This window comes from Manis pentadactyla, chromosome 17, assembly GCF_030020395.1.
Source record: "Manis pentadactyla isolate mManPen7 chromosome 17, mManPen7.hap1, whole genome shotgun sequence".
NCBI lineage: Eukaryota > Metazoa > Chordata > Mammalia > Pholidota > Manidae > Manis > Manis pentadactyla.
In genome coordinates, this window is record NC_080035.1 from 55,925,265 (window position 1) to 55,950,906 (window position 25,642).

Consider the following 25,642-nt stretch of genomic DNA (forward strand, 5'->3'; position numbering starts at 1 on the left):
GTTTGACCAGGGGACAGAGTGGGAGGGAAGAGAAGAGAGAGCAGGAGAACCGAGGCTTTGCCCAGCAGCTGCTGCTTCCAACAAGAGGCTCTGGTCCCTGGCGGGCGGCTTGGCAGAAGAGGCGAAGAGGCCGTGCAGGCTGGGCGGGCCGCGGGGTGCGCCCTTTGCCCTGAGCCCGGCCACTGACCCCCTTCCTCTCCCCCGCCACCGGGGCCTCCTGCCCTCTCTGTGCCTCACCTGGAGCTGCTCTCCCCCTGCCAGCCTCCCCCTGCATACCTCTGTGGGCACCAGGCAGGCTTCCAGGACCCTTCCCAGTCGGAACCCCCTGTGGCTTGATGGGCTTTTCCTTCAAACACCTGCTATGTTGCCAGTCAGGCTTTGACTTGTGTGATTGGGTTAATGTCTCTCCCCAGTAAACTGTGAAGTCAGAAGACAGGTCCCTGTTGGTTTTGCGGACTGCTGTGTGCCCACCTTCTAACTGGCGTCTGCCCTGGAGGTGGTGCCAACATGCAATGTGGGGAGGCAGGAGGGGGAAGGGAGGGGAGGAGGGGAAAGGGTGCAGGGGTCAAAGGACAGGATGGGAGGAAGAGGGGCAGGAGCCAGTTGTCAGCAAGACCTGAGCAGTTTCGTCTGCCTGTCACTCCCCGAAAACTGGTTTGATGTTTTACCCTGTCAAACTGTTGGGCACCCTTTCCTCTGATCAGCAGCCCAGGAGCAGCAGGAGCCTGGAGTGGTGGTCCTCAGGCTCCGTGCTTACTTCCCAGGCAAGAGAGAGGCCAGCTGGGCAGCTGCCCAGCCCTGGAGGACATGCTGAGCCCGCAGCCCCCAGGGGGAGCCCTGTGCAAGAATAGGAGGCACCTCTGCCAGGGAGACTGGGTGCAGAGGGACAGCTCTAGGCCCAGTGTAAAAGCGGGCAGGGGTGGGTCCAGTTGACCTAGGGCTTTAGTTTGTCCAGCTGGGCTGCGCGATTTGTGAGCCAAAGCTGAGCGGTTTGAAAGCATAACCTACACCCGAACCAAGCAGCGGGCAGCCCCTCTGTGCAACACCCTCAGAGAGCAGCTGTCTGAAAGAGGGCTTAATTCTAGTTCGCTTGGTGCACTATATGAAGGTATGATTTACATACCAAGAATTCATATGTGTGAGTCAGTGATTTTTATAAATTTAGACTTGTACAGCCATCATCACAATCAAGTTCAAGAACATCCCCAGCACCCCAAAAAGACCCCTTGGTCCATTGATGGTCACTCCAGCCCAGATCGAGCCAACCTCTCTCTATGTAGACTTGCCTTTTCTGGATGTTTCATATAAATGGAATCCTACCATATGTAGCCTTTGGCTTCTGGCTTCTTTCACTGAGCACAATGTTTTTGAGGTTCCTGTTGTGGTATGTATCAGCAGGTTGGTTGTTTTTACTGCTGAATTGTATTCCTGGGCCTTGGTTTCTTATCAGCAAAGGGCAAACACATTTGCAGTCATGCAGAAACCATTCCTTCCTTCAAGGGCCCCACTAAAAGGGAGGGTGGCCCAGGTGAGCTTCTGTGCCTGGAATTCACAAGCAGGACATGAGTACGTTCTCACAGAAAATTCATAGAGGAAATGCACCCCAGGACTCATCACAGCAGTTTGGTATATAAACCTCTAGACATTTCTCTATGCATTTACCTCTACAGATAAATATACAAATATACAGTTTTTATTTTGCTCATAAGAGAATGAGAGTATGATCAAGGAATTATGTGAAAACTGGCTTCTCATATGTCACCAAGAGTGTTCCATGTCAGAAGCCCTGGCTCAGCTTCTTTTCAAAAAAGGCTCAAAATGTGAGGTGACACTGCTAACCAACCCCCATCAACAAAACACACGTGGTCAACATTGTTTGCTTTTGCAGATGTCATTTCCGCGAGCCTCCCTGGACATCTGGCTTTGTGCACATGCCCACAGCTTTGTTCACAGGGCAGGTTCTTAGAAGTGGGCTGTCCGGAGACCCTGGGCTCCCCATCAGCTTGGCTCACCGACTTGCCTGTCCCCGAGCTTGTGATGTTGTAGCGGTCCTAACGGTATAGTTGATGGTTTCATTCGTGGTTATACTGTGGATTCTGTTGCTCTTGTGGGTAGATTCCTTCCCCCTTCCATTTTCTAATTGGCTATATAGTTAGGGATGAAGAAAACCATTGATTTTTTATTGCGGTAAAATATACATACCCTAAAATTTAACATTTTAACTGTTTTTAAATGAATGGTTCTATGGCATTAAGTACATTCACACTGCTGTGCAACCATCAACGCCATCCATCTCCAGACTACCATCTTCCCAGATGGACTCTGTGTCCATTAAACAGTAATGTTCATTGTGTCCTCACCCGGCCCCTGGCAACCACCGATCTACTTTGTGTCTTTATGAATTTGACTACTCCAGGACCTCAGACTCTATTTGCCCTTTCGTGACAGGCTTCTTTCCCTTAGCATAATGTTTCAGGGCTCATCCGTGTTGTAGCATGTGTCAGTACTTAATTCCTTTTCGTGGCCAAATAACACTCCATTGTACATATATGTCACATTTTGTTTACAGATTCATCTGTCAATGGACGCTGGGATTGCTTCAACATTGGGCTACAATGAATAAGGCTGCTATGAACACTGTGAACGCTCAGTGTACAAATATCTGTCCAAGTCCCTGCTTTCACTTCTCTGGATATATTAATCCAGAAGAATTTCTGGATCATAACTTTCTGTTTAATTTTCTGAGGAACTGCCTCACCATTTTCCACAGCAGCTGCACCATTTTACATCCCCACCAGCCAGGCGCAAGGGTTCCGATTGCGCCACATCCTCACCAACACTTCCTTTCTGTTTTGTTTTTTAATAGCCGTCCTAATGGATGGGAAGCCACTGATCTGTATCAAACATCTTAGCAAATTCTCACGTCTGCTTTACATTTGGTGTCCTGGAATCTCTAGGTAGTTCATTGCATCACCTAAAAAGGGGACTATTTTTTTTCTTACCTTAGACTTGGGCCCCTTTTCCTTATTTTACTAATTGCCAAGGACCACATTACAAGTTTGAGGAGAAGCAGGAATCGCAGGAATCCCTTCTTTTTCATGTCTCACCATTACATGTCATGATTTGTGCAAGTTTCTGTGGACACCCTGGTTAGAGTTACGAATGTGGCCTTCTCTGCCTGGATGGCTAAGAGTTGTATCAACAATATTCAACTTTGTCAAGTGCTTTTTGAATTACACTGATAGATGCCTAAGGATAACCCACTCTTGCATTTGTTGAATAAACCTACTTATCCTGAAGTATTTGTGTTTAAGTTTAATGTAGAGTCCCTGGGCTATGCTAAGTTAGGCCAAATAAACAGGTGGCCAACAGCTACGGATAGAGAAGACATAGGGATGGATATGGGTCACGTCCTTGCCCCAAGGAGGGCCCATCAGTGGGGAAAAACCCCAAAGGAGGAAGAGTTTTCAAAAAACCTTTGACCTGTTATGTAATAAGATGGAGAACATGTAATTCATCAAAGTCAATCTTGAGGAAAGTTCTGGATATATTTGGAAGACCCTTTGGTAACAGCTTGAAATGGTTGAACTGTCTATCCAAGGAGAGCGTTGTGTGAGGCTAGGAGCCTGGATTGCTGGGATGGGCAGGACTGAGGCAGAACTGGCTGCTCTGGGGGACAGAGGGGAGAGGAAAAAGGAGAGGCGGGCAGGCCGGGCTGTGCTTGGGAGACAGGAGAAAGAGGAAAGCAGGCAAACCCTGGCAGTGGGGCAGCCAGGGAAGGCCGCCGGGGAGACGGGAGTCTGCCGCTCTCCTGGGAGGTCTGCTCGAGTCCCTGCCACCGATGTGTTCGTGCAGCTGGGCTCCTCTGGGGAGCAGGACGAAGGGGCCCATTCTGGCTGCAGCTGGAGGGCACCTGGCTTCCCGGCCACGCCAAGGTTTAGGAGGTGGCAGGACCCTACGCCTGAGATGACTGGGGGTTGCAAGGTGACAGGGTTGAGCACCACTTGGGAGCTGAGATGTCTCATGTGGAGGATCTTAATCAAGTAGATGTGGGTCTGTTGAAGGATCTGTGAATAGAACTTAGGCTCCATGAACCTAAAGAGGAAAGATTTGCCTCTTTATTCTCACTAACCTCTAACTGAAATTGAACATTTCCTTCTATTATGAACAGAGGCAACAACCACTTTATTTTAGCCATACAAACAGAAATAGAGATTTTCATACCACGCTCCAGTTGCTGCTGATATTGGTTATAGTCACTGCTACTTGGAACTCATGTGGTCATAGACCCCGGGTGTCAGGAAGAGTAGGACCCTAAGGACCAGATCAAGTGTGGGGTGGAGGTGTTCCACCTGGGCCTTCGGTTTTGTCATTCAACCCAGCACATTCTCTGTGCCGGACACTGGTGGCCCTGCCCTAGGACAGGACCCTGCCTGGAGGAACTCAGGAGTGGGGGTGAGACACACAGCTGAAGCAGACCAGCGACTGCAGGGCAGTGTGATTCGTGCCATGAAAGCACAGAGGAGGCAGCGGTGGACTCACACAAGGCTTCCCACAAGAAATGACATTTGAACTGACTTTTTAAGGATATATTAAGAAGTGTGCACAGGGACACAAGACTTTCCTTTAACCAGAAAAATCGCTATCAAGCCTCTGCATATCTCAGCTTAGAGCTCAGAGGAGCAAAAAGCAGAAATTTCCCCTGGCTGTGGGACTGAAACAGGAAACCACCCAGAAACCCTCAGCAGATGGAAACCGGGGAGTCCCCGGGTCCCTCGGACCAAGTGAACGTTTTCCCAGGAAGCACCTCAGGGTGCCGGCTGCATCGGAGCGGAGCTGCCTGAGCTCACAGCTTGGTGTCTGTTTGGTTTGCTAGTGAATTCCGAGCACCTGTGCTGGGCACAGAACTGGCCGCTGCAAATGGTTGCTGAATGGGGGTGTGAATGCAGCCCCATCCCTCCACAGCTGATGGGGTGGCTGGGCAGGGCAGGCCATGACCCTGTCTCTCTGCCTGGCGTTTATGTGTCCAAATCACCATGGTGCCCCGTGCTCTAGATGACCTGGGAAGACCCACACAGAAACCCCGGTAGGCGCAGATCTTCACTGCATTGAGCAGGTGGAATGCCCTACACCTGGGCTACTCACGTGCACATCACCTCTGCCCTCTTCCAGGACCGCAAGGTCTTGTCGCGGGAATCTGACCCAGCAGGTGTCTGAGCTGCCTGGATTAGGGATCCCCTTTCAGAGAGCATGGTCCAAGCCGGAAGGGTGAGTTCCCAGGTGAGCAGGGCAGAGGGCAGAAGCATCCTCACCAGAACCTCTATCTTTGATCTCACAGTAGGTGGGGAAGGTCACCTCTTCAAGGGGCCTGACCTCAGAGGATCCCTAAAAGATAAAGCAGAGCATTTCTACACCATGTCTGTTCCTTCCAACAATGTTATGGGTGAATTTTTGCCCCCCACATTCATCTGTTGAAGCTCTAATCCCCAGCCCTTCCGAATGAGACTGTATTTGGAGATAGGTCTTTAAAAAGACAAGTTAAAATGAGGTCATTCGGGTGGCCCTAATCCAATAGGTCTGGTGTCCTTATAAAAAGAAGAGATCAGGTACACACAGAGGGAAGACCACGTGCAGACGCAGAGAAAAGACGGCCACGCACAAGCTTAGGAGAGAGGCCTCAGGAAGCCAACCTTGCTGACGCCTCGATCCCAGACCTGCAGCCTCCAGACCTGTGAGACAATCAGTGTGGATAAAATGAGAGTTCCTGTGACCAGGATTCTCACCTGGCCCTGGTTGACTAGCCCACTGCACACCTGTGGGCAATTTGACTCTATAAAAAGAGCTCCGCCCAGTGCTCTGGGCGCACCATGGTGGCAGGGCTGCAAGGCTGCAGGAGAGCAGAGCAGAGGCTGGAGTGGTGGCAGCACCGAGGACAGAGGCCCAGAGGACGGCTGTGCGGACAGAGGGGCCCAGGGGCAGAGACTGGCTTGCTGCCTGCAGACTCGCTCTGAGTGAATGGGATTCTAGTGACTGACCTGCCACCTGGAGATAAACGTGGGTATAACCCTTTCACCCCGAAGAACATTTTGCTGTCAATTTCTTTGGTCACACTGAATCCATAGCGGACTTGCCCGGGGCTGAAACCCATTGGCAAGACAATCAGTTTCTGTCATTTAAGCCCCCGAGGCTATGTTAATTTGTTATGACAGCCTAGCAAGCAAATAGAAATGATCTCACTCTAAGAATTTTCTCAATGGGCTCCCAAAGGCGACACCCACACGTTCTGTCACCACAAAGGAGAAATAAGCAGAAATGCCCTGCAAGGACTTATAGGTCAGAAAGGCCTCTTGCCTCAAGGATGGGTTATTTGGTTATTTAGTGACCTCGCTGCTTACCCAGTAAGAAAAGTAGGGTTTCAGAGCTTGGATTTCCCAGAAGCACAAATTGTTCCTTGCTGAGGTCAGGAGACCCACACCTGATGGTAAGTTGATATTTGCTAACGTAGCTTTTACGTGCAGAGAAGGAGAACCACAGGTCTTGAGTCAGGTCAAATGCCTCATGTCTGCCCGGAGGTTACTGGGTTTTGATATTAAAAAAAAAAATCTCATGCCGTGCGTTAGTCTTCTACCAGGCTTATTAGAAATGTGCCTGACTTTACAGTCAAAGAGAATAATAAAAATAAGTCCAGTTTTGCAGCTTCATAAGGCACTTGGCAGCCAGTCTTGAAATTTTCAATGCATTTCACTGATTACCTGGAAGTGCCTCAGAGGACTTGAGAAACCGTGTGCCTCCCATCCCACCCCTCACTGCCTGCCTCCGGTGGGGCTCCACTCTAATGAGACTAACCCCCTTTGCCTCCTAAGAAAGCCCAGATAATTTTGTTGGTTTCCAAAATAAGAGTGACTGACCCCCAAAAGCCCCCTGTGAAAGCCATCTGGGGTCATGCCACATGCTGTTGCGCCCTCCCCCAAGGGAGGGGACCCCTCGTGGCTGGAGCCTGCTAGACAGGATGTACAGGTTTTGCTGTTAGCTGGCCCTGTTGCTTCACCTTCTGGGCTTTGGCTTCCTCCTTTTAAGTGAAATCTTAGTAACAGCCCCACAGAGGGCCTTGAGAGAATTAAGGGAGTGACACCTGCATGGACTGGTCTGGGATCTAGTAAATCCCAAGCGTCCATTGTCTTTCTTCCCTGACCCTCCCGTTGATGGCAGAACTATGGCTTCCACTTGGCTTCCCCTAGTGTAATGTTGGATGTACACTGAGATCAGAATAAGAGCGCTGTGAATTTATTTCCCAGTCCCACTCACATCCCACAAGTCACTCACTTGTATCCAGCTCACCTGGGGGACTGCCTTTAAAGAACATGAACTTTCAAACTGCTTTTCTGATAAAAGTAATTCATTCTCCTTATATTCAGTCTGGACTATGTTTTAAAGAATAAACAAGAAATTAAATATTACAGCCAACTCCAACATCCAGAGATAATCATTGGTTAATACTTTGAGGTATTTCCTTCCAGTCTTATGTCTTAACTACCTGGGCATTCTGTGGCATTTGCCCCAGAACATCTTAGAATAACTGCTTGGCTGCTGGGGCCCCAAAGGTGAGACCTCATTTGTAGAAGAATTGTATTTGATAGCTTATCCTCTCTCACTAGTTGAAGTATCTGTATATATCTGTATACACTGTCTCACATTTTTGCCTGTGAATAGTAAAATCCGCTTCCCTATCAAAAACCCAGTTGGGAAAGTTCTGGGATATTTCCAGCCTCTAAGCTTGTAATGAGTACCCGTTTAAGTTAGGCAAATAATTTAGAGAAAAGAATTTCTCTGAGTTTCTTGATGTCTTGTTCTGTGCCATGGTATTAGATGAAGAAATACAGTAACGTTGGTTTCATTTCGGTTGAGGAGAAACCAGCAGGGGGGCCCTTCACACCGGATCCTTTCCCCAGATCAAGGTTTCGCAAAGCAGTTTGGGGCCAGCACCCTTGCACTTCTCAAATGCTTAATGCCTGCTAATTCCTTCCTTTGCCAAAGTCAACCACGGCACCCAGCCAGGAGGCTAAGTGGGTTTGTAAGGCTGGGCAAATTAGTCTAACCCACAGGATTTTCAGGAAATAACAATGCAAAAATTCTTTTATTAACGTATAAGGCATTTATGAAACGCAGCATGGCTGTCCCACTCCTGTCCTGGCTTGGGGCAGCAGTATCCACAATTTCACAGCAGAAGTGTAAACCGAACCATAGCTCTGGGGGGTGGTTTTCATATCATCGTGGCTTAACTTCACGTGGCGGGTGCCTTTTGGGTCCTGAAATCTTCCCTGGTAATTGTGCCACTCCACCTCCAAGCTGCAGAGCCCAGCTACACTTTGGATATATAAAGAAGTGTGTAAGCTTAAGCTTATGTTTGTATATATGTTAATGGGATTTGGTGTTGTGTGTGGGTGTGTAAAAAGGGACAGAAAGGAGGAAACACTCCAAGCTCAGCCTTGCATGATTTCTTCCTGGCTAGGTTTTGATTGTGAAAATATCCTGCCTCTCTCTACAATTTTTCTTCATAGTATTTAAACTCTACCCTTCACCCTGACATACACTTAATTCCTAGAATATATTTATGTGTGTATGTATCCATGTACACACACTGAGAGCTCCTCCTGTAGATACGCAATAAATGACAGACAGCTATTACTATTATTGCTTTAGATGAATCTGGCCTTTAGAATTGAGTGTGAGCAAAAGTGAAGGCCCAGGAGCATAGACCTAAGACACCAGAAGAGTGTCTGCCTTTGAATACAAAACTACTCCCTGAGGGTAAACTTTGAGCGCCTTTCTCATAAAATAGTTTGAGCGCACGACTCTGCCCCCTTGTGGTAGGAAGGGAGCAAGACAGGGTGACTGGTCCGTGGCACTGAAAATGTTTTCTTTGCATGAATGTCAGTTATCTCCACTTTATTATTATTATTACTATTATTTCTGTTGTTGCCACTCCACCTTCTGCTGGCTGACTATTATTATTTCTGAGGATACTATTAGCCCTATATCCTGGCGCTGTGCTAAGTCAGCTCTTCACATACTTTATTTCACGGAAGATTTATAACAACTATACAGTGTTATCTATTGTTAGCATTGCCATTTATAGAGCAGGAAGCTACAGCTCAGAGAGGTTGAGTAACTTGTCCAGAGCCACACAACTAATAGAAAAGGGACTCAAGACTTAACCCCAGGCCTCACCTCTGCTCTTAACCAATTACCCACTGTACCAAGTCTCACCATGGCCAGTCAGAGCAGTGTTTCGCAAACGTGGGTTACATTGGACCCTTGTAAAAGAAAATACTTCATTATGAACCAAAGTAAGTTGAGACCCCTTTGAGAAACTACATTAGATGATCCCAGCTATTCATATGACACAAAGGGTCACCTGCGAGGGGCTTCCCTGGAGAGTGCATCCAGTTGGTCCAGAATAAATCTATTTTTCTTTTTTTTTTATATTATCACTGAATGAAACCATAGGTAAATTTAATTTTCAGGAGGCATGTGGAGCAAGGCTCTGCCATCCCTATCGGCTCTGCTAGACATTTTTAATAGCTTCCAGTTGGAAATACCAGCTTAGAATATGAGCACAGAGAGAAGTGGTTATGTCAGTGGCCATATAATAGTGCTCATAAGAGTAGTCCTCTTTGGATGGCCCTTTCATCTTACATTTTTTAAGATTCCCAAGTCTTTTCTTGGCTTTCATTTGAATCCACGTCTTGGAGGTAAAGCCTGCCTGATCCAGGGAAAACCCGCTCCCTGCCTCCTCCGGCTCTGGCGGCTGTGTGTTCCGGGGCTCGTGGCTGCATCCCCCCAGTCTCTGCCTCCGCAGCCACTCCATCTTCTCTTCTGTGTGAGTCGCATCCCTCTCAGCCTGTTTCTTACAAAGACACTTGTGACGGCATTTAGGGCCTACCTGGCTAATCCAAAATGATCGCCTCATCTCAAGATGCCTAATCACATCTCCATAGACTCCATTCCCAAATAAGGCAGCATCTACAGGATCCAGACATACGTAGGTAAATGTTTGGGGGGCCATTTTTCAGCCTGCCACAGATGGAAAGCAAGAGACCAGCCTCGCTCACAGGAGGTGGACCCGTCAGTGCACAGCGGGTGAAGGCTTGCTGGAGCTGATTTGCCTCCCTGTGGCTGGAATCCGAGAAAAGGCCAGCAGCTCAAAGGCAAGAGGCATCTGGTAGAACAACGTGGACAGCGATGCACACCTTCAGCTGAGAGACCGGGCCTGGAAGGATGGCCGCAACTCTAGTCTCTGCAGCCCTTAGGAAGTCTGCACTTACAGTTCAACTCAGGTATTGTGGCATCCGCTTGATTTATTTCTGATGGAGAGAGGCAGCTACCACATATCAGTGCTGTCCAGGGATGAATAATGAAGGGGACCTGGGAGAATGCCTGGGTATCTTTTTCTACATGTGCCTGCTTTTCACTCACCTGGAACATTACTGGAATAATTGCAGTAGGTGCCTACCTGGCTGCCCTGCATTCACTTTCTCCATCCTGGAGACCTTATCTCCAAAAAGAAAATCTGTCCGTGTCAGGCCCTGCAGCAACTACTGGTGTCCGAAGTCCTTAATATGGTGCTACAGGATGCCCCTGGGGTGGTACTGGAATGGCCCTTTGCATTGCAGCAGCTGCTTTTCTTAATCTGCTTATGGGGATGGGGCATTTGAAGGCACAAGAGACAGAGAGATGCAGAATGAAGCAAAACAAACTTCGATAGCATCATAACTCACTGAGGCAGCGCTGTTAGTATGAGTTGGTCAATGTGAGTCAAAGAAGGCTGTGCTAGTGGGAGACTCTCCACTCAGACATCTGAGGCTCTGAAGACCTAGGGATCAAAGCAGTCTTTCCAGGAGAGCATGAGGCTGTCCCTCATGCTTATGTGCCTGCCACATGATCATTGGTTGAATGAATAAATGGGGTCAAAAATGGCATTTCAATATGATTTTAATTTGTACTTCTCTTTTAAGAGGGAAAGTGAACATTTTTCTTATAATGTTTAAGAGGCTTTTGTTTTTCCTATCTGTGAACAGTTAGGTCTTCTTCTTTGACCATTTTTCATGTTCTTTTTTCTTATTGGGTTGTAGAGTTCTTTATATATTAGGCAAATCAAGCCTTTGCACGGGATATGTCTATGATGAATAGAAATTACATATCATTTAAGCAGAAATTTTTTTCTTTAACTTTATGACTAGTTCATTGTAATTATAATAGTATAAGGCAATTTTCATATTTATTTCTTGGAATTAGATTAATACATTTGATTATAATGGTGAGCTTTAATAATGGACAAGTATTTTCAAACTTAATTTTTAGGTTAGTTAAATTTTGTAGTGTTTTTCTTTCTTGAGGTTTAGTTTTTGCTCATACAGTTTCCATGGTCTTATGTGTCCTGATGATTCACAATCTTGCCATCATCTTAAACCCAAATCAAGTCCCACATCCTCCATAAAACTTGCCCAGCTGTCCCCACCCACACGACCTCTCCTTCTCAGTCTCTGTAGCACGCAAAGGATGAAATTCACCCCAAAATGTTTCACACTGGCCCATCTGGTTTTCTGGCTGTTCAACATCTGTAAGCCTCATCCCTTCCAAAAAACAGGGACATCTTTCTGTTCATCACTTAAGACTCTCCTGGGAAAAGTATGAACACAATAAATATCGATTACCTGGAAATAACCTTCAAGGGTTCTTAGCCTATGTTCCATGGGTAGAATTCAGGGTATCCTGAGTTAGAATTATTATTACATTATATTATTACATTGCATTACATATGACTTATGTCCTACCACAAGCTGGAGGCAGTGAGGAGGGGTCCACCCATAGGGGCTTCAGAGGGAGCACAGCCCTGCTGACACTTGACTTTGGACTTCTAGTGTCTAGAACTGTGAGGCAATAACTTTCTGTTGTTTAAGCCACGCCCCCCCTTTTTTTATTAAGGCATCATTGATATACAATCTTATGAAGGTTTCACAGTGTGGTCACTACATTCACCCATATTATCAAGTCCCTCCCACACACCCCATTGAAGTCACTGTCCATCAGTGTAGTAAGATGCTATAGAGTCACTACTTGTCTTCTCTGTGCTACACTGCCTTCCCCGTGCCCCTCCCCACATTATGTGTGCTAATTGTAATGCCCCTTAATCCCCTTCTACCTCCCTCCCCACCCCACCCCCCTTTGGTAACCGCTAGTCCCTTCTTGGAGTCTGTGAGTCTGATGCTGTTTTGTTCCTTTAGTTTTTCTTCATTGTTATACTCCACAAATGAGTGAAATCATTTGGTACTTGTCTTTCTCTGTCTGGCTTATTTCACTGAGCATAATACCCTCTAGCTCCATCCATGTTGTTGCAAATGGTAGGATTTGTTTTCTTCTTATGGCTGAATGATATTCCATTTTATATATGTACCACATCTTCTTTATCCATTCATCTACCGATGGACACTTAGGTTGCTTCCATACCTTGGCTATTGTAAATAGTGCTGCGATAAACATAGGGGTGCATATGTCTTTTCGAATCAGGGATCTTGTTTTCTTAGGGTCAATTCCTAGGAGTGAAATTCCTGGGTCAAATGGTATTTCTATTTTTAGTTTTTTGATGAACTTCCATATTGCTTTCCACAGTGGTTGAATTAATTTACTTTCTCACCAACAGTGTAGAAGGGTGCCCCTTTCTCTACATCCTTGCCAGCATTTGTTGCTCCCTGTCTTTTGGATGTTGGCCATCCTAACTGGTGTGAGGTGATAACTCATTGTGGTTTTAATTTTCATTTCCTTGATGATTAGCCATGTGGAACATCTTTTCATGTGCCAACCACTTTCTAGTAATTTCATTATGGCAGCCCTAGGCAACTAAGACACACAATGTAACCTTGTCACCGATAGAAATCACTAATATTTTCATGCAGGATCATAGTTGCTACAGATATCTCAGGATATTGTTTAAGCTCACCACCACTTTGAAATTATAATAGACACAAAGCTAGATCTTTTTATTTAATGAGGTGTTTAATAACTTATGAATTTGTTTTAATCTATTTTGATATCCTCTTAACTGTATTTCAATATCACGTTTTATTTTATTTAATGCACCTTGAAACACTTCTGAGAAGGGGTGGGTAGACTTCCCAGAATGCCAAAGGACTGTGGCCCTCTAGCTCTGCTGGAGCGGCACTACTCAAGAGTACCCAGGAGAGGGCACTAGAGCACCTACGCAAAACTATATGCATTGATGCCATTTTACGGTACTATTTTTCCTGCAGAAACAGAAATGTCCTTTAAATTCATATTATTTTTAGAATACTAATAATGTATTCACTGCCATCAGAATATGGAACTACTTTCAGCCTGCTATCTAATTTGTTGACTCTTAAAATTTCCATACCATTTTTTAAATGTGTACAAGAACAGTTGGTACTGAAGCTATTTTTAAATTATATCCTATAGCTGGAAATACTCTTTAAAGTCTATGTACTACATGAAAGTATGCAGTGAGCATAAAATGGACATTAGTCGAAACAGTAGCCTGACCACGTTAAAATATACACAACATACAAAAAATAATGTGATCCATAGTGATAATGATGGAAGGGCCTTCTAGGTTCTTGGCAAAAGAAACCCTTTAAAATTGCATTTCCTCAGATACTGATCACCTTGATAGTTTTTAGATTATGCAAATGAACTAGATGCCAGGCTATTCTTTTGCTTATTTTACATAATTTTGACCAATTTGAAGGCAGGATTTTTTTGTCCCATTTCTCCCAGCAGCTAGCCACCACCTCACGGCCCTTCCCAGACAGCATATTTCGCACACAGCTTTCTGCCTGCTGTTCCTGGTGGAAGAGGATCAGAGAATGAAGGAAATGGATCAGAGAAAGAAGGCGAATCCCATTTATTTCTTTCGACGCTGGTAAGGACATTGATTAACAACTTAATTGTTTCCTAAGCTATCCAGGCCCCCATCCCCATGACCCAGGCTTGTGGGGAAATATTCCCCAAAGCTAAAAACTACATCAGGAAGGGCCGTCTTCTCACACTGTACAAACAGTGCAGCATAGTTTGGGGTTAGACACATATGACTTCAAAATCCTAGCAGCAAATCTTAAGTGATGATCAAATTACTTGTCTTTGAACATTATCTCTGAGTAATACTTATCGTCAATAATACTTGTTCTCTGAATAATACTTATTTCTGAAATTATCTCTGAATATAAATTGTCTCCTCCGTATAATGGGGTAGCGATAGCTGTTTCATGCGGTTGTTGTATGAATGTGATTCAATTTCGTTTGTAAAGTAGCTGACGCACAGTGCATATTCTGTCAATGTTAGCCTCCATCCCTTCCTGCTCCCCCAAAACACTTTGTTTCCTCTTGCAAAGCCACATAGACCAAGTTCCGAGGTTTCTTCATCTTAAAAAGACTTAAGAAATAGGTGGGGTGGGGGCTGTTAAACGGTACATTTCAGGAAAAGGTCAAATCATGACTCATTCAAATACAAAAATGGTCATGTGTCCTCATTCAGTGAAGGAATCAGGCAGATTTTATAACTGGTTCAATAAAGAAGTCAAGAAGCAAAAAATTATATGGAGTAAAGGATATGTTGGAATGAGCTGTGGAAGAGGCAAAACTTTTTTTCCAAAAGTTGGACTGGAGTCTGCGCAAATCTCTCCCAGAGGTGATGGAATTTACGTAGGTACCAGTTATCTACAGCTCTCAGAGTTGTAGAATAGCTCAGAATTAGAACCAGAAGATAAAAAATCAGAATCAGATAAGGCTGAAGAGTGTGTTTACCGTGAATGCATTGCTTTCCATTTGGAAGGCACTTTCTCCTACCGCTGAAGGTGTGTGCGACAGTTAAAGTTTCCTTTTTTATTTTCTACTTCCTAGAGTTAGGTCATAGAGAAACTATCCTGCCTTGGCCCAAGCCTGCTGAGAAATCACTAAAAATCAATAGCCAGGAGCTGGAACACAGCTACAGGTTCCAGGGCCAAACAAAGCTGGGTGCTAAAAATCCGCGCGTGGCTGCAGAGAAAGCGCCAGCAGCTCTTCAGCCCCCAGATCCATCCCCCTGTCCCGGGGTGGAGGGGAGGCCATACTGGCTGCCAGTTTCAAGCCCTGCAGGTCTGCTTATTAAAACAAAACAAATTCTTTCCCAATACCTTCTCCAAAGTAGTGACTGCTTCACGTTATGTGGATGGGCATTTGGCCAGCACCTGTCTGGTCAGACAGCGCCTTGCTTATCTCTGTGTTAGTAACTAAGTACACAAGGAAAGTGACCTGGAATCCCGATTCTTGCTGATTAAGCACCCTGGCTTCTGTGTTGATTAGCCAGTGGATTAACAGGTAGGTTCAGCGCCATTCAGCCTTCCTCTGCTCCCAGTTGGCCTTCTCCTAGACTTTCTGCTTAGAGCTGGGGATAACTTGAGGCAAATGAGGCATTCACACTGACTGCAATACAAAATGTAAGAGGCACCAGGGTGCAAAAAAATTCCATAATTAAGATAAGTAGTATTTTAATATGGCATTTTAAAATTTCAAAATCAATGCAAAAATCCATGATGAACAAAACATAGAAATTTTAAATAAAAAGAGGATCCAACCTATACATGTAGTACTCTGAGGGTAAGTACCAGCACTGCCATCTATCCTAGGTAAAGGCAAATCAGGCAGGTGGCACCTTCAATTTTGTCCCACTGGTGCTTCTGAATCTAGACTGTTGCAGGTAGTATATGCGCATTTTCAGAATAGCGCATGTACACTTGAGGTTTTCACTTTATTGAGAGTATATTTTACACTTAAAAAACTAAATGATATTGAACTCTGATTAATTAAATATTTAAGGGGAAGTGCACTCATGTTTGCTATTTATTTTGTCCAAATAATAATAATAAGATGGGTTATGGATGGGTAGAGGGAAGGACAGATGGACAGACACTGATAGAGTACAGCAAAATGTTAATTGTGAATCTTCATGGTGGGTATATAGGTATTCACTTTAAAGTTCTTTCAACTTTGCTGTATGTTTGAAAAAATTCAGAGGAGTTTTAGGAATGTTTTAAAATTTGGAAAAAGTAAAAATAATCCAGTCTCTGCCACAATAACATGTAGGATCACCAGCTCCCAACTTGGGGATCTTGGTCTTGTCTCTTTCCCTTGTCCTTTCATGTGTAGGAAGCATTAATGTTTTGACTCTAAGCAGACCAAGGTTACCATCCTTAATGACATGTGTTGGATCACATCCCCTTGCTGTCTCCAGTGTTTGTGTAAAGGACAACTACCAACTTCTTTTTTTTTTTTCCTGACACCCTGATATCACCTAGTGTGTGACAGTTCAACACGGAGTGCGTTTCTGTTCTCATGGGCATCTAATATATGTCATGCCTCTAGCACAGCACTTTGTCAATAGTTAATGATGGTTAGCTATTGAAGGGTGGCAGAATATGCCACTCCAAATGTGCCACTGTGCCTTAAGGATTATTTTGAGTTGAAGGCACATATATAGAGGCAGAGGGTAGAATACAGAAGGAACAGATGCAAGACAAGTTCTCTGCCTTTCCTCTTATTTGCTTAAAAGCCCGACATAAATTTATAAAGGTGCCCCTCCTCCCTTCTCTACCAGGAAGGACAAGAGTTCATCTCCAGACAACTTTAAACCCTTATCAGTGGGGAAGATACCAACTGAAATCTATGCAACAAGCCTCACTCATGTGTACCATGCTTTTCTTGGTCACCTCCTCATGAACAGCCTTTCTTTCTTGTCTTTAGCTATAGATAATCAAAAGCCTGAGTTTTAAGTAACTCTTGAGAGTTACTCATTTTTCCCTGGGTATCTCCCATGTATGCATGAAAGATACAGGTTAATAAACTTATGTTTGCTTTTCTCTTGTATATATTTGCCATCCATATAACTTGAAGTTTGAGGTTTGATACCAGAAATCTGTGAACCCAGATGCAAAAGCATATTTTAAATATAAGTAGAGTATAGCCTGGGTAATTTCCTAAAGAAGCATACTTTTTAGCAGCTGTTTTTTTATATATAGAAGGTTTATTGAGATATAATTTGCATACTATAAGATTTATCCATGTGAAGTGTACAGTTCAATGTAAATTTAGTATATGCACAGTTATGGACCCATCACAACCAAGTTTAGAATATTCTCACCACCCCACAAAAACCATATCCTTTAGCTAGCATTTCTGAGACTCTGTATCCACATTCCTTCAAACCAGGTAACCATTAATCTACTCTCTGCCTCTATATATTTGCCTCTTCTGGACATTTTATACCAATGAATGCATACAATATGTGGTCTTTTGTGACAAACTTCTTTCATTTAGCATATTGTTTTCAAGTTTCATCCACGCTGTAGCATGTGTCAGTACTTCATTCCTTTTTATACCTGAGCAATATTCCATTGTAAGGATATGATACATTTTGTTTATCCATTTATCACTTATAGATTTTTGGAGTGTTTTTATTTTTTGATTGTTATGAATAATGCTGCTCTGAACATACCTGTAAAAGTTTATGAATATATGTTTTCTTTTCTCTTGGGTATATACCTAAGATTGGAATTTTTGGGTCATAAGGTAATTCTATGTTGAGCCTTTTCAGGAATTGTCAGACTGTTTTCCACAGTGGACTTTTACATTCCCACCACTGTATGAGGGTTCCAATTTCACCTTGTCCTTGCCAACACTTGTTTTTATCTGCCTTTTTTATTATAGCCATCCTATAGCAGCTGGCTTTTGTGTGTCAGGGAAGAATTTGATGAAAGTGCCACATGAGAAGATCAAGGGTGGAGCAGACATCTACTTGAGGCTTAATGTGTATTGAACACATGGTGGGAAGGGTCTTAATTTGGGTTCTTTCAGAATCAGACATTGAGACAAGGATCCCAGTGCAAGTAGTTTATTTTGGAGGAAAGAGAAACGCTGGAAGTAGAGTAGGGAAGTGAGACCCAGAAGGCAAGAGAGCCAATGTGGGATCAGCAGTCAAGCCAAGAACTTCTGCGGACAAGGAGAGCCGGGTCCCTCTAGGGAGAGAATCAGTACAGAGCACACCTCTTGGGTCTTCCAAGACAGGAGGAGCTGGGGCATTTATATACGGTCTCCCATCAGCTATTGGTTGAGGCTTTTCCCAGAGGCATTGATTCCCTGCCCAGAGACAGCCCTCCACTGAGAAAAGAAAAAGGCGATTGGAAGTTGGGCTGGTGTGCACGGAAATGGTTTGAGAAAGGAGACATGTGCAGGTCCCTGTGCAGGTGCATTGCAGGGAGTATGAGGTGGTGCTACCTGCTCACAGGGTGCTTAATTCCCATCAAGGCAAGATGTGAACACATGGCAGAAATAGAGAGCAATCAATCAGTGGAATACACTACCATGCCAAATGATGTTCTAAACATGTGGTCAAAAAGACAAAAATGATGCAGAGAAATGACCAATATTGAAAGCATCCATTTACATGAGATGTCCAGAAAAGGCAAATCTTTTGAGACCAGAGACAGATTCGTGGTCACCTGGGGCTGGAGGTGAGACCAGAAAATTACTGCAAATTTGAGACCATAGACAGATTTGTGGTCACCTGGGGCTGGAGGGTTCTTTTGCAGTGACGGAAATGTTCTCAAATTGGATTGTGGTTTTGTCTGCACTACTCTGTAAATGTATAAAAATCATTGAATTGTCCACTTAAAACAAGTGGATTTTATGGTGTGTAAATTATACATCAGTAAAGCTGTTTTTTAAGAATGGAGCATGGAGACTTCAAACTGCCTGCAGGCACTCGGATTCAGGGCCAGCCTTCATCCTTTGTCTACCTACATACCAGGCACCCTGCTGCCCGAGTCAGAATTGGCTGGTGCTGGGAGAGGCACCTTTGCTGTGGGAAATCCGTCAGACCTGAGGGCTGTCAGCTGAGCAAGCTACCTGATCTCCCTGGGCTGCATCACCTTGTGGGCAATGTTGGTGTTTTCTAGAAATCACAGCAATACCTAGTACCTCCAAGTCTGATATTAGGGCATTTGCTACATAGTGCCATTAGGAATGATTTCTTGGTATGATGAGGCATAAATATGGTAATGGAATAGTCATCCAAACAAAAGTGGGTTGGAAAAGCATCGTAGCCCCAGGGCACTTTATAAAATAGATGAGACTTTTAAAATGAATTATGTAACAGTGCTAATAAAGAAGAGTACAGCATAGAACATAAGGAGAAGTGCATCAGGGAACAAAATGGCAGAGAGCAAGCTTTCTGGGTGTGAGGCTTTTAGTGATTTATATGGTTGATAGAAAATGTGGCTTCAGGAAACCTCTAACTCAGCTTGATGAAGAATGAAAGGAATTTCCATTAGTTACTTTAACTCTTATTCAGTCCTTCTGATGACAAAAGAAAATTGAAACCACTGAAGCACCTTTATATGATCAAGATTATTGATTTGATTCAAGCAGGTAATAAACTTGGCTGGAATGCCCCATGTGATTGACTTAAGCCACCCAGTTATCAGTTTTAGTTAAACCCCCTTTTAAGCACCACTCCAGAAATTCCTCGTGCATTAAGACCTCTTAGTAGTTCAGTTTTCTGTCACGATTTTTCTTCAATACTTCTGGAATCAGTTGTGGTTGCTGTAAGTGTTTTGAAGTTGAACTTTATTAGCTGCTAACAAAATTAAGTCAACCGATTAAGGCTATTTGGAGATGGGTTTGATGAAATATTATCTTATGGGTGTCTAATTTTCAGAATTGTTTATCTCCTATGTTTATCAAAATAGGAGAATCCTGTGTATTAGAAATCTTGCAAATGATTTGGCTTACAGAAAGTAATGACTCTTTTGGTGATTTATAATCATCTTAATTTTTTTCTGAATTTGCAAATATTCTAAAACAAATTGGTATTGTTTTACTTCACTTTACTTGTAGGCATTTTAACTTGCTTAATTATGCCAAATAATACATGAATATATTTTGTTCATAAAAGTTTCAAGCAACCCAGAAGTATCTAGAAGAAAAGTGAGGTCCTAACTGCTACTGTCACCACCAACCTCAACTATCCTTTTTGCTGCAACTTTAACAACTGTTATAGTTTAATGTGCATCCTGCTAAACTTTATTTATACTCATATGTGGTTTTCATGGTATTATATGTCGCAACTTGCCTTTTGTGCTTACAGAAGTCCAGATGATCTTTAAACATGTTTATCTATATCTATATCTGTATCTATCTATACCTGTATCTTTAGCTAGCTAGCTATCATCTATCTATCTATATAAAGTAAATGTTGCTTTGGGACAAGGAATGCAATTTTTATTTATATCATTTTTTTAATAGCTACACAGTATTCCAGTATTGTTGCTTATTTTACCGTTCTCATATTGATGGACATTCACTTGGTTTTCCAGTTTACTGTGCATCCTTTGTATATATGTGTCTGTGTAGGTTGAACAAATATTTTTGTAGAAGAGAGTCAGTCCTACAGATGGAGTTGGTGGATCAAAGGGTATTTGCATTTTCAGTGTGGGTAGATATTGCCATCCTGCTGTTCACATAGCTAAATCATATACACCTTCCACCAGCAGTTTATGAGTGACTGGTTCTTTAACAAATCCTGAATATTATCACTTTTTATATTTTTGCCACTTGAATGGGCAAAAAATATCCCCTTTCCTGAGTGATAGTGAAATTGAGGTTAGGCATATTTTCATATATTTATTGATTAGAACTGTTTCCCCTTCTGCATTTTGTCCATTTTACATGTTGCAAATAAATTCTCTCAGTTTCATGTTTTTTATTTAAGTTTATATCATTTGTCATACAGAGAGTTCATTTTCAAGCAGACAAATCTGTCAACTTTTACTTTATGGCCTTTGAATTTTTCTTTAAGACCCTTCCCATGACAAAATTATAAAAACTAATGCATTTACTTCTGATTCTTTTACAGTTCTATAACATTAAATTTTTGTTTCATTTGAGAACTTCTATTTTGTTTTATGTATAGTGTGAGGTAGCACTCTAACTTTATTTTTTTCCAAGTAGATAGTTACTCAGCACCATTATAGAGTAAGTAATCCTTCCTCCACTGACTTGAAATACTACTCTTTTTTATCAGGTCAGCATCTTTCCATTGCATTTTCTACTTGATTACTTTTGGTGCATAGGAAATATATTTAATTTATAATTTTAATATATTTTAAGAAAAATTCCCTCCATTTCAGGGGGAAAGAAAACTCTTCATTGTGATGTCTTGGAATTATATCAGTTGTTTCCAGTCAAGTTCACACCATCTGAAGGTACCAACAAAAAAGAATGAGTATGAGATGGTTGAAAGCATTTCCCTTAAAAGAAAATGATGTAGTGCTTTGCTACTGAGTGTGGTCCTCAAACCAGCAATATTGGTATATTCCAGGAGGTTATGAAATTGCAATATCTCAGGTCTCCCTCCAGGCCCATTGAATCAGAATGTGCATGTTAACAAAATTCCTGAGCCATGTGTGTGCCCATGAAAATCTGAAAGCACTGGAGTGTTGAATATCACAGTTTTTTTGCTTCCCTGGCAACCATGGCCCTGCTTTTGTTAGGAGCACCTTGATTTTGCTTTGCTGGAATGTCCTTCCCCATTGCACGTGGGAAGGACTGGGTGGCAGTGAATATTTGACATAAGTTCAGCAGTGAAAATCTGTCTCCTTGGAACTCTTGACATTAACACCAAAAATAATGAAAATTTATTATTTTAAAGCCTGTGCAAAAACAAAGTAACCCAAAACCCTACCCAATAGTCCTTGCTCTGCAGAGCCGTCTTGGTTTCCACCCTTTCTGGGGCCTGGTTTCTCCTCTGACTCTGCAAGCTACGCCATGTACTTTGAATAAATTCCATTTTTGCTTTAGTTAACCTAAGTTGGGCACTATGGCTTACACGCAGATAACCCTGACAAACACCTCCAAGTGGGATATTGCAAAGTACAAACGCTGCCATGTAGAATTGGTTGAGTCAAGATAAAGAAAGAGAAACCCCCATCCCTTGCTGGGAAGTTAGAGATTCCTACAAAGTAGTTAGAAATCTGGCTATGCAGTGGCATCCTGGAATTCTGTCCGTGTGACTCCTGTGGCTAGAGCTTTAGGGGACTTGAAGGAAGAATGCTGTGTCTTGGCTACTCCTTCTGGCTTTGAGTAGAATCTTTCAAAAAAGAGGCCAGCTTTGAAATAAAAGAGCCCTAGAGGGCCAGAAGAACAGGGGAGTTGATGCCTGTTTCTTAAGACCAAAACCCAAAGACGATGAATGCCCTTTCTCTGCTTAACACAGTTGGACTTATCAAGTCTATGTCAGGATTTCAGGACTATGACCATGACTGACCACTGGAGGACTTAAGTACCCAAGATCACTAGAACGTGTCTCCTCAGGTCAGGGACTTTGTCCTTTCCATCGCTATTTTGTAGGGCAGGGGCAAGTGCTCGGTATTTGCGGAATCAGTGAGTCTGCATTACTAGGCTAAGCATTTGATGAAATGCAAATTGGATGGAAAGACACCGCAGGTACTGGAGTTGTATTGCCAGAGAACCCCAAAGCCCTTCAAACTTTGGATGGGCTTGACCCCTCACCCTCACCCTCAATTCCAGGGCTGGGCACAGGACCCACTTATGCCCACTCAAAGCACTGAGGCTCCAGAAAAGGGACTGGTAGAGATGGAGACAATCATTTCAAGTCAGTTTCATCTCTGACTTAGCTATGACTGCTTCTGGACTTTTTCAGATACTTGAAACGATGAATGCCCTTTCTCCGCTTAACACAGCTGGACTTAATTTCTGTCACTCATAACTAAAAGGGACTTGACCCATACACTTAGTCTGCAGGTTTATTTACCCAGGAATTCAAAACAGATGCCAGAGCAGGATACAACCCTTTCTGAACTTTCCTCCCTGAGTTGGTTGGTGTGGCAGAAAGTATGAAATGGGAGGCAAGGGAGCTCCTCTCGGTCCATAATCACCCCACTTCAGATTCTTGGAATGCGACCCCGCTGCAGGGCAGATCAGTGACAGTGCCAAGAGTACTCAGTGCAAACAGATGTTTGAGAAATAAACTGCTCAGCTCCTCGTGTGAACAGGGAGCACCGCCCTGCAGGTGTCTGCTCTTGGGGTCTCCACTGTTTTTCTTTGCCATTTTGGCTGGAGAATTTCCCAAGGTTCCACCCTGACCTTCAGCTCATTCTTTAAATTCTTTCTCTTCCTCTCTTCACTCTCTCCTCCACTGCCATCTCTGCATTGTTACCTTCCTCTGATGGCCCTCCTGTTTCTGTGGCCCTGCATTCTCTTTTCTCCCAAGAATTGTGTATGCAAAGTCCGGTGGTTGTTTCTGAGGATTAGGGTTTTAACCACTGAGATCAGAGACACCTTCACAGAGCGGTGACTTGGCTTTAAGTGATGAGCAGGGATTGGTTCGGGAGACAAGGGGTGGAGTGGAGGCACCGTGCAAACACATTCCAGACATGTAACTGTAAGGAGAAATGGATATAGAGAAATATACTTGGAATAGTGAAGTTTAATTCTTGATTATTAATGTGCAACAGAAATAAGAAAACTGAAGAAATGAAGGATCTAAACAATATAGTTAGTCTTTTAACCAATCATACCAGCACTGTATGTCATAAGGAGAAGTTATATGATTTTCTTCCCCAAAAACTTGATTTGGAAAATGTTGTGCCTAGAGGGATGCTTGGTTGGTGCCGGAAGCACATCAAATCAAAGCACAGACATGGCTGAACATGGTGCTGCTTCCTAGTGTATCAATTTTCTTTGAAGGTTTTTAGAGGAGGAAACCATTATTTTTATAATAAAGCCAACTTGAATATTTCTGAAGCAGAATGCAAAGTTCTCATTATTATTTATGATGATGCTTAAGCCTTAAAAGATGATTTTCCAAAACCTCAAGAAAAATGCATTAATCCTCCTGGGCCATTAGGAAGACTCGGGTGAGTGTTTGAAAAGCAGAAGGCCAAAGTTCTTATTTGCCCCAGTTTTGCAGTCTGGCCCCATCTCTCACCTCCAGCTCTGTGGTCACCACTTGTCCTCTCTCCACTCCACGTGACCTGGGCTCCAGCCTCTTGGGATTTCTCATCATTTCCCAAGTGCTCCTGCCTTAGCATCTGCTTCACCTCTGCCTAGAATCATCCTGGAAAATCCAAGTCTTACTTCTTCTTTGAAACATTTCCAAGCAGAATGGAGTGGAAAGATTCCACCTGGGCAGGCTCTGGCGAACCGTTTTAATAGCGTTGTCCCAGTTCTTCACTCACCTTTCCAGGAAGAGCCGCTGACTTCGTGCCCTGTGACTTGCAGTGGCCTCTCTGTAGGAGCAGTGTTCTTCGCCTGCCTCTCTGAGACGCACCTTGGCCACATGGCTTGCTTTGCCCAATGGACTGAGCAAGGAAGTGGCAAACAAACACACCCAAAGGGAAGCGCTCCGAGACATCGCAAGGCTCATCCACTCTGTTTTCCTTCTGCCACCGAAAATGGCCTGCTCCCGGTAGAGGCTCTTTTGGACTGGATCCTGGAGTGAGGAAGACATGTGGAAGAGGGCTTGTGCCCATTGTACAGCTAGTGTGCAACATGGTTGAGAAATACATCTTTGTTATAAGCCCCTGAGGTCTGGGTGTGCGGGGACTCACTTGAAATCCAGACGTGGTATAAAGATTATTGTAAGAAGCAGACCAACAGTAGCAACTTTTGGGAAATAAATTCCTTTTTGGGACAGATCTGTTCTAAGAAAGGAGAATATAAATAAACACCCACCCCCATGTCCCTTCTGCAGAGGAGTTTTATGGCTCTGAAGGAGGCAGAATGACCCCTCAAACCAGCATAGACAGCATGATCACAGATTTTCCTGTCTCCTGTTTGTTCTCCTGAAACCCATTTATCTTTCCAACAGGACATTTGTTTTCCCATAAGGGCATTTCTCCCCTTCTTTCACCTGTGAAGTTGGTATAAAGCTCCAAATCCTAACCATCCCTTTGTGTTACTCACCACTCTGTTCTCCCATGTGTAAATAAACTGGTTTTTTTTTCCTCTTATTAATCTGGCTTTTGTCAGTTTAATTCATAGGCTCTAGTCACAGAGCATAAGAGGGTAGAGGAAAACTTTTCTACAAGGGCCATTTTTTACTACAGCAAAGCTGATTTGTGCAGTTTCTGATTGTGTCTATGCCATTTACTTGCTCGGTGAAGCTTATGTTCTGGAAGACCCTTGCTTCTGTACAGGCTCATAAATTGGATTTAGCTAATGATTTTTTTCTTTCTTGTAAAAAAATAGGATGAACAAATTGTCACTGTTGTATATTGGTATTAAGTCACAGTTATACATCTTTTTCAGAGGATAAATTATACATGTTGCAGTAAGAAAAGAATCTGGTAACTCCTGTGAGAAACCTGTCTAAGAAGTTTTCTTCCTTACTGTTTTAATAGTGTTTCCACTAAGGAATAGATAAGGAAGGGTCCCTTTAGGGTGCTTGAAATCCCCATTTAGAATTATGCCTGGATGCCACATGGCCCTTCCTAACTGCCCCAGGAGAGGTCCCTAAAGCAAGTTGAATCCCTCCCCTCTCAAAGCCAGCGCCTCGCCC

The 25,642-nt window shown here is 43.6% G+C and overlaps 1 long non-coding RNA gene across 1 annotated transcript; it reads right to left on the bottom strand.

Annotated features, from left to right (window-relative positions):
* Positions 1-22,872: 22,872 nt before the first annotated feature.
* LOC130681411 (uncharacterized) lies at positions 22,873-25,296 on the bottom strand. The gene is made up of 2 exons (XR_008994543.1): positions 24,071-25,296; positions 22,873-23,522 (listed from the first exon to the last, which is right to left on the bottom strand). It is a non-coding gene; the product is annotated as an uncharacterized LOC130681411 (long non-coding RNA).
* Positions 25,297-25,642: the final 346 nt, after the last annotated feature.